Source organism: Argiope bruennichi, chromosome 2, assembly GCF_947563725.1.
Source record: "Argiope bruennichi chromosome 2, qqArgBrue1.1, whole genome shotgun sequence".
Lineage (NCBI taxonomy): Eukaryota > Metazoa > Arthropoda > Arachnida > Araneae > Araneidae > Argiope > Argiope bruennichi.
The window spans coordinates 90,289,720-90,300,808 of record NC_079152.1 but is presented as its reverse complement, the minus strand read 5'-3'; positions in this window follow the sequence as shown (position 1 = coordinate 90,300,808).

The window sequence follows — 11,089 nt, the reverse complement described above, 5'->3', positions numbered from 1 at the left end:
AACTTTCCCGCCAAAAAAATCTTCCATTTTCTCCACCGCCAAATGACTAAGGCTTCCATTTTATTTTCTCCCAACAGTAATGAGGCTAGAGTTAATATTTTTCGGCGGATTATTTCAAACGATTCTGTTTATTTTCTTAATGTTTGATGCATTTAAAATTAAACATTTTTAATTAATCCATGTTTCAGATTCATTCTGAAGTACTTTTGAATTAAAATAACACAGAATAAAGGAAATTAAAAATGTATAATCTGCATAGCGTTACCCCAACTGGCGTAGAAAAATTCACGCATCTGCGTTAGCGTAGCTGGCGAAGAAAATTCACGCATGCGCACTGTGTTCTGATTGTTGCCATGACAACCGTTATGAACGGATGATTTAAATTATTTTTAGGTTATTTGCATGTTTTTTTTAATTAAATTGTATTTATGTTAGTTATATATATTTTTTGTATATGCTTATAGTTTTAAGTACATCGTTTTTTAAGTAGTTTTTTTAAACCTGTTTTAGACCGATTATTTTAAACGATTCATTTTATTTTCTTAGTGTTTGATGCATTTAAAATGAAACATTGTTTATTAATCAATCCGCTCATGATGAATCTGAGAAAATTTTGTTGACAAATTCTTGAGATATTACATAAATTAAGAAAGATATTCTTTAGTGCCCATAAAGTTTAAACGCTCAGTGATCTATTATCAGTAATCATATTATTAAAAAAAAATACTTTGTTTCAGTAAAAAATATTATTATATTAATTGCAGATTAATCATTTACACTTTAATTTAAAGCATAAATTCTACGAGGGGTAACAGAAAATTAAAGAGATATATATCACGTTATGACTGAAGGCCTTTATAATATTATGAGTGAATTATATGACTATCAAAATTTGAAGTTTTAAAATATTTTGCTGAAGAATCTATTAAAGTTGGAAATGCATAAAATATTTAATTATTAAAATTTTAACGAACATTAAGATTGGCGAACCGGCTGGTCGCCAAAGGCGGCTAGTAGAAAAATAAATGCATAAACAGAAAATATTTTTATTTAGCAATAAAATATTTGTTTTTGAGATTTAATAGATAAAACTACAATTATTCAACTAATAAAATACTACTGACTGTAACTGACATATGTGTTTGTATGAAATGATATCTCTTAAATCTAATTTAAATCTCATTTAATTTCAATTTTTATATTAAATTAGTCTATATTACATTATTCTAAAACTTTCTCTTATTTCTTGACTCGAATCCCACATTTTTTTATTTAATTATTCCTAACATGCAGTCTAAAAAATTGATCACTTGTGCACTTTCCAAGTCCTGAGCGAAAGAATAAAAGTCTAAAGTCTTGAGTTTTCCCTTTCGTCTTTTTGTCTAAGTATTCGTAATTAATTGTAAGCATTTAGGTAAAAGAATTAATTTTTATTTGAAAACGATAGTTTTTGCTTTCTATTCATTCATATAGTAAATTTTTCATCATAAAATGTTGATAATGTGGAACCTTTTTGTTATTTTTGGAAAACAATAAAGAAAATAATTTGGATAGATTGAAAAATGTGTGAAGAATTTTGAAGATTGATTCAAAGTGCTCTAAAACGAAACTATCAACAAGCTGTTCATAATATAAACTAATTTTTGATCGAGTGATTGTCATTTTTTATTCTTGTCTTTTTTATCAATTATGTCATTGGTAGATTTCTTATTTTTAAATTAAAAAAAGACTAAATTCAACTTTTAATAATTGAATTTATTATTATATTTAAATTCGAAGAAGATCATCTTCATATAATGCTAAATTTTTTTTAGTAGTGAATGTGTGAGCTAGCATTGTAACTTGTCAAAAATATTGAACTAGTGTCTGTGTGCTTGACTGTACAGTTAAAGGTAATTCTAAATTTCTTTCATTTTCATATTTTGAAATTCTAAATGAAATTATTTTTTGTATTTTATATAATTTAATTATAGCCTTGTGTAATTTATATATTTAAACTAAACATTTTTAAATATTACCTTTTAATGCGCATCAAACCTATGAAGAGAAGAGAAAAACAAACATTTTAAACTCTTTAATGATCTTCCCTCCCCCCCCCCCTATTTTTTTTCTTTTGAAGAAGGGTATAGTAAAATTTTTTTGTTTCCAATTTTTTATATTCTAGATTGATTTAAGAAAAGTAAATTATTCTCATCAAACAAAATAATTTAGTTTGTTAATTAATTAAGTTAATTAATAATTAATTCTCATATCAAGAGAATTTATTATGGTGTGAGATATAAAATAAAAAATGTTGTTTCATCAGAAAATTTGGCAAAAATTTAAGCTAACTTGCAGAACTTCATAAGAAAACTCATCTTGTGGTAAATAATACTTCTTTTTGCTTTAATAAAGTCAAATAATTGGAATCTTCAAGAAATTAACATGAATTTTGTAACATGCGATTACTTCATCTTATTATTCATATATCTTACCTTTAAAGTAGATTATATTTGTTAATAATCTATTTTAAGAACTGAAAAATACCAAACTGTTATTTTTTAAATATGATTAGATATAGAAATTTGTCACAGGAAATATTCTCACAAAAGTGGTTTTTAACGAACAACTATTAACAGGTAATTAATTTTGTATTAAAAAGAAGTAATTTATTTTATTTATTTATTTATTTTCCGAAAAATAACAGTAATAACTATAATCGACTCTGGTTAGAAATCCAAATCTAATTTTAAAAAGTTCAATGAATTACTTGATTTGGCTTGATTGATTTCATTCAATACAATGCACATTTCGTTAACATATGCTTATTGATTTTTGGTAAAATATCATTCAATAATAAAGTATAATAAGAAGTTAATAACCATTTTCATTTGTTTCGCTTATTATTTTAATCTGTTATGAGATTTAATTAATACTGTGAAAATGTGTTTCCAATACCTTAGATCATTTGATATTAAGTTTTTAATTCATCTTTTCTATTATTGCTCTTCATTTCTTTTGAGCAATTTATATTGTCCTGATACTGTACAAATAATTAATTATTGCAAATAATTATCTGTTATACTTGAATAAATTACTCTTAATTAAATATAAATTCAATTATCATATGTTATTTTGAAGTTTAATTCGAGAATTTTTTCTTGTCCCTTTCCTGTTCGAAAATTTCTTCTTACACCTGATATCTTCGATTGGTTTGATTGCATCGGCTATTGCATTCTGAGTATAAAATATCAATCAATTTATATAGAAAAAATGCCAGCTTTATTATCATGTCAATAAAAGCGAAAATTTACTTTGGAATTAAGATACACACAAAAATATTTTTTATTATAATTTTAATATTGACTAAAACAAGCGAATGAATCACTTAAAGAAGCGAGTAATTTTTTTTTTTTGAATTTTATTTTAACAGTAAAAATAAATAAATAAAAACATTGCTACAAATTTTGCTAAAAATCAATTTTGAAAACTAAAGATTTTTCTAGATTAAAAAGAAACAAATTTGATATCACTAAAAATTGTTTTATTTTTATCATTTTTGTTTTAATTTTATGATAGAAAATAGATTTTGTGCGATAACTAGGTCCAGAGTTGTTGAGTGAAATATTTTAAATTCCGCTTGCTTTTTATTTAATTCAAAATCTAGCTAAATTTTTGGGAACCGTTTTCTGGTAAGCACTTGCTACCTCCAAAATTCGTTACATCCCAAATTTACAAGATGTACATCCTTGCATTCTGCGAATTACAATTTATATATCATGCAGTTGCCTGAAGTTATGGCAAGCTATGCACGTTATCATGTTACAATGAAATTCTACAGTTGAATAGTTCAAAGAATAGTTATAGGTCCCTAGATTTCAAAATAATAATGATAATAATAACAATAATGAAATTAAGAAACAATTTCGATTCCTTTGAAACAATGTAATTAAAGTTTGATAGATCACATATCATATTTTTCTAATCTAGTTTTTTACATGTTTGTGTTATTGCTTTCAAATGCATATAGACGGAAAGAAAACCAACCCACTGACGGATTTGATCTGAAATTAGATATAAATCTATTAATATGAATAAAATTATATTCTTCCTTTCATTCCATTACTTTTTTTGTGTTGTTCTATTAATATGCACTCAGACGGGTAAAAAGGTTGTCTTACACTAATATTGATATTTTACTACTTACTGATCGTATACCAAATGTCATTAGATTATCGTTTTCCGTTTTAGAATTAGAATAATCTCCAAACATATAATTTTAAAGCTGATTTTTTGTTTCAGACAGAAACAAATTTAATATTTCAGAATTTCAAAATCGTTTTTTTTTTTTTAATGAATAGATTTCTTTTTCTTTTTATGTTTTGTATATGAGCAAATAACAATGTTGCATAAAATCCATCCAATCCATGATATTAATAGGATTTTTTGTGTTTGTTGCAGTATTCATATTGCATTAAAAATATTTGTATTTTTTTATCATTTCATTTAAAATTTCTTTAAATTTTTCTTTTTTTTATTGCAGGAGATACTGATATCAACTCTTTTAAAAGTAATCTAGAATTAAATAATTTATTATTTCAATTCATCACCTATAAATTGTTTATAAATTTAAAATTTGAATCGATAAAAATAACTTGATCGAAAAATCGAGACAAAGAGAGGAACAAAATTTATTTTTGTCTAAGTATCCTGACAGTGTTTAATCTGATTCTGGATCATACATAATAACCAATCTACTTAACATCATTATAAATCGAATGCATTTATGCTCAAACAGAAAATTTTCACTCAAATACCACAGGGCATCACTATAAGTTTTGGGTGATAATTCTATTACATCTGTTTTATAATGGAATTCAGAAAAACAAAAACTCGAAACCTACTAGAAAAATTAATGATATAAATTATCATTAATGATATAAAGTGGTACTTATGAATTACGTGCAAGACTTCATTAGAAAATTTAATATCATTCGATATTAACTTCAATATATTTGGGAGGAGGGGGAAGAGTGACCTTTTTTAAAGAGTATTTAGATATCCAAATTCTTCAAAAGACATCTAAAAGAAAATTAGTCCCCTAATCTTCTAAAAAGTTTAGAAGACAGATACAGTTGATTAAGGCAAATATAGTAAGTTAAACCATCTAAAAAAGCATATTTGGAACTAATAATTAATTAACGAAGGAGTTTACATGCTTAAAACTAAATATTTTTTCAAGAAACAGATAATAATTTAAACTCATATTCGTATTCTACAATTAATTTGCGTAAATATTAACTTTAGTATCGAGAATTAAACCAAAATATCGGAGTGTATGCCTATATCGATAAGTTTATGAACTAAATTATGAACCTACTAGACCTTGATCTAAATGATTGGTCTTAGTATAGCCATTATGTAAATTTAAAACAAAAGCTGATGTAACGCCAAACGTACCTTTGTAACTCTATAAAATTAGGGCAACACGGATAAGCATTTCGAAATGTTGACTTCTCGCCAAGACTTCAGCTCTTTGTGTCTGTAACCTCTTAAACTAGTCATGTCATTAGCAATCTAGAATGCTACATTTTGAAAAAAAAAAATGCCTATCTCGTCTTCCCTTTAGAGCCGTGTTAAACAGTTTTGGAGAGGCCAAAATTTAGGAAATTTAAAAAATGTTTTACATTAAAAGAAATATTAGTTCCTTCAATAAATATTAGTGAATTCAATCTTTAAACAAGGATACAATTCTTCCCTGGTCCTTTTTATACATCTGAGGACGTTCTCTGTTTCATTTCCATATTATAAAGACGGGAATTGCGAGTGGATTTTGGACTGCTTCTTTTTGAGAAATTTGGCCTAATATTTCACACTGATCTATAATTTTGGAATGAAGAGATATTAACATTCATGCAATCAGCTTGCTGCTTTCAAATTTTCTCATATATAAAGTATGCAAAGAGGAAATATTGTAAACGTCAAGGAATTCGAACTCGAAATTCTGAAGAATTCCCCGTTTCAAATCTCTCTGAGTCCAAAAAACGCATTTTTGGAATCATGTCTATGTGTTCGCCTGTGTACATGATACAATTCAAACATGCTTTACGCTAGGAAGATGAAATTTGATGTATGATTTTTATACCAAATTTCATGAATGTTATCAAATTTTAAATGAAATCTGTCTGACTGGCTGCCGAATGTAAATTAGTTTGATAATTACAAAATGAAAGGAGCTAGATGGAAAAAACATTTAATACACAAATTTAACATCTAAAGGGTAGATATGTACTAAATTTTGAATGAAATCCCTCAACGGAACTTGATTGTCCGTCTGTGTTTTTATATGCACATAAATGCGAAAAACCAAAAACCCAATAATTTAAATGAATAAAATTTGGTATGTGATTCTGCGACTTCAGTTGTATTTCTCTATATTTTCTGTATTAATTTCAGTTGGGTGGAAAAAAGATTTCAAAATATATATTCAGCTTTCTGCCATTTGTGTATTAACCACATCTCAGCGAATAATCTCTCAGCCCCTCCAAGAAAAGTAGTTGCACAAGATCATTTGTTAATAGATCATAAGTTTCGTGACAATTGTTCGCCGAAGGCAAGCCGCTAATAACATACACAAGCCGGGTTTTTTTATTATTATTATAATACGAAGCACGGAACTCTCATGGGAGGAGGGGGGGGGGGAGACTCTGTAAATAAAAATCTGGGCATTCGTGGTGCTCACGCTTTTGCTCAAGATTCCCAATTTCCTGATGTGGAAGATAGCAACATCACAGAATATACGAGAAAGTTTCGGGGCAGCTATTCCTGCTTTTTTTTCCGATTATATATTTCAAATGCAATTACGGCATATGAATTAACAAATTATACTGATGTTGAATTTTGCCTAAAATTATATACAGTTCTGTATTTTCGGTTAAAAGTTAAATAAAGCTACGGTGAAAAGTTATTAAATAAAAGTAAATAATTTCTTTTCTCTAATTACAACAAAAGAAATTAAAATGATTAGCAAAATTTTTAATAAAAAAAACTGTTGTAGCAAGATTAAATCATATAATAAAAGAAACGACATTTAGGTTGGTATTTGTGGATGATGTCGTGTCCGCGTTACCACAGAAAGGGGGTGCAGTAGCTTCTGAGGGTAAAGACCCTTGAGCACCCTAGGGCAGAATTCTGACTTCTAGCTCATACGAAGATGAAACTCACACATTCGCTTGCACAACCCCTTTTTACAGGGGGGGCACATTCACACACCTCAAAAATAAAACACAGATGAAGAAAAATCATACCCGAACCGGGATTCGAACCCGGGGCGCGCAGATCACGGGGAAGATGCGCTACCCCTATGCAAGGACGCCGGCGTTGGTAATTGTTAATTGTAAAAATTAATGTTAATTTTCTGATAATTAACATTTATAGGAAAATCCTTTTTACAGTGGAAACAAGACTTATTAAAATTATATATTGTAAAAGTACTTAATATATAAATATCTACTAATAAAAGAGGTGAAAATGTATTTACTGGCTCTTTACATGGCAAAATGTTAGGCCTAGTGTCACTATATTTGGCACAGACATAGGAGAAAAATGAAAATGCACATCAAAGCGTCTTTTTTTTTCTTTGAAACTGAAGTTAACTAAAAATTAAGCAAAATATGGACTTTTTTTGGTAACTTCCAGAAACATTGTCAGAATACACCATTTAAGCATTAAAAAAATTATCTTTTTCATTGATACCAATTTATTAATATTTAATTTTTTTCCCTCAATTCTGACAATCTTTTTAAAAATATTTTAAGCATAATTTGCAATATTACTTTCCATCGTTTCAATGAAATTCAAACTCTTTCCATTGTTTAAAAAAATATTTTATCGACTGCTTTTTTCTTCATTGCTAAAAATTAAGTATTGGCAATGTTGTTCATGAATTTTTATTTTATTTCACCGAAGTTTTTGTCGAAACTGTAAATGAAACTATCTATCAAGAACACTAGATAAATATATTATGTATATTTGATATTATTTCATTTTTATCAACATACTTCAACCCAACCAACATGTTGATGAATATGCTCTCACAATGAATGTAGAATGCGCATCAGTCTGGTGCTTGAATCAAATGTGGATTTTCAATGAGGAAAATAAAAAAAAAATGACATAGTGTGTAAGACAATGTGCAGTTAGAAGTTAGATGAAACGAGCAGAAACTGTTCCCTGAGAAAGCTTACAGAAGACTTAATCGAAATTAAACCATCTAACATTTCGGATGAAAAAGCTGGTCGTAAAAAGTGATCAACAAAACAATAAAGTTACAAAAATAATACAGCAAACAACAAAAATTAAGTAAATACTGTCACGGCCTTCCGTATATATGCTTATCTGAGGGCCAGAATTCCTGGGTTTTCTCTCATTGTATTCTATCTGCTATATAATAGAAAATATTCGGTCAATTCCGGATTTGCACATTTTCTCCAACGAATTTCTATAAAAAAGCTAGACGAACTGCTGTTGAAATTCTATCCTATTAAGAACATGCTTGAACTCGTATTTTTCAGTGAAGATTCGGTCACAAAGGTATTAAGGGAACCGCCAGAAATTGATGACGTTGGAAATGAATTGGTCCTACAAAAAGCTGATAACTGATTTTCATCAAGGGTTTTGCGTGCTGTACGCAATACTTTATGCGTTTTCGTGCAAATAGTAAACATCATAGGGAAGATATAAAATTCGTCATTTTTGTATCCCACTTTTTTTGCTTATATGCATTGTTTTCAACCAAATAATACCAAATTTAGAGAATACATAACAAAACATTACAATGGTAATGAAGTAATGTTTCGGACTTCCGCGACGTGACAAATTTATCACAGACACATACACAGCGTAATTTAGAATAGGGGTATCTGACTTCTAAATTTGAGAAAATAACTTGGTTCAATTAAGGTGAGTGCCTTAAGCTTTAACGTTGTATTTCATTCAATTTTCTTTTTGAATTTCTATTACTATTTAATAAAAATTATTTACGGGTAAAGTTGTATTTAATAGAATGTCGTTGTTTTTGCCTTGTTCAATAAACCCCTGATACTATTTATTTTTAGTTATTTGGTGAAATTTTTTGAAATCATTGCATACTGATTGCGTTGCTATTAGACCCTAAACAGGAAATAATTTTGGAAAAATTTTAATTCACCAGATTGGTAACGGTATGATTTGTTTTCGGAATTTTTAGGAATGGGTAATTAATAAGGATACTATCCAGAGCAGCTCTAATCCTAATCCTAGAACTGAGAACAGGACTATCATAGATTGGTCATTGTAATAGCTCGCTACGAATCTGGGCTAATTTTTCAAATAACTTTTCAGACATTCTTTTAATAAAATCCCCCCCCCCCAAAAAAGTTCAGTTTGGACATTATTTTAAATAATAGCGTTAAGGAGTATTCGCTACTTGCATCAGTTGTTGATTCTGAAAAAAAAAAATGTCTATTAATATTAAATGTCGAAATGGGATCCCAAAACCGGGAGCCATACATAATAGCACGTCTTATTGATTTATGGAGCAGTAGCTTGAGTCTAATCAATAGCTTACTCCATCAAACAATTAATTAGCATATGTAGCTTTGATGAGGACATCTTTTAATTTGTCTGTTAAAGACTGATTTAGCATTCAAAAATATATCTAGGTATTTGTATTCATTTACCCAGCAGCGGGTTGCACGAAAATTTGATTTGAGATAATCTTAGCAAACCTGACATTTTTGATAATATCCCGTCATATTAAAAGAATAAATACTTTGAATTTTAGAAAAAACGAATACTGGTAATAAATAAACAACTGCGCTTATGTGTAACATATCTCGTCTTTCATAGCTTCAAAATAGATATAGGGAGCAACTTGAATAAAAATTCCAGCTAGATTCCGAAAGAAAACGACATCGCAGAGAGCTTTTCATTCGTTCTATGAAATAAGTTAAATAATGAGCAATTTTTCACACTGATATTTTTGAAATTTAAATCTTCTATTGGTTATACTGAATTGTATAAAAATTCAGAGTATGCTGAATACTTTTGCATGCTTATAAATTAAATATATAATTTCAACTATAGTAAATTAAGCACTTTAAATAACATTAAAATTTAATATATTTTTTATGTTGCTAGCACAAACACTGGAATTGTAATATTAAGTAACTTGATGTCGTGTCCACGTTATCACGGAAAGGGGGTGCAGTAGCTTCTGAGGGTAAAGACCCCTGAGCATCCGAGGGCAGAAGTCTGACTTCTAGCTCATATGAAGATGAAACTCACACATTCGCTTGCACAGGGGGGCACATTCACACACCTCACAGATAGAACACAAATGAAGAACAACCATGCTCGAACCACGAGTCGAACCCGGGACTTCCAGATCATGGGGAAGATGTGCTACCTCTATGCAAGGACGCCGGCAAGTAACTTCATAAATATATATTATGAATGAAAAGATCGAGCACCTTTCAACTTTGCTTATCCTGCATATGCTTCCGTTATGAATAATTCAACCATCGCTTTGCTGTAATGATGACTGCTATTCAATGAGGAAAGGTATCCATTAGTTTTTTCTGCAGAAATCATTTGCCACTCTTGTGAAACAAAACTGGAAAGCTCTCACTAATGTGAAGCCTTCTAGTTTAGGTCGATTTCGACTGGTCTATTCGAAAATCCGGGTGTCAGTCCCATAGTGCGGCTGTCGTATAAACAAAAACATCAAAATCGAGCTAATATACAGCACTTGAGGTCCGAGACATTCCGAACGAATGCACTGATGGCTTTAAACGGGACATCAAAGGAATAATTCCCTATTTCTTCTTATTATAATTGAAAACATAAAATTACATTCTTAAACAATTCCTTTCTCCTTAAAGGATGAAACTGCTACTTCTTCTTGACTTTTTTTAGAATGAACTTGAATAAAAATTCCAGCTAGATTCCGAAAGAAAACGACATCGCAGAGAGCTTTTCATTCGTTCTATGAAATAAGTTAAATAATGAGCAATTTTTCACACTGATATTTTTGAAATTTAAATCTTCTATTGGTTATACTGAATTGTAT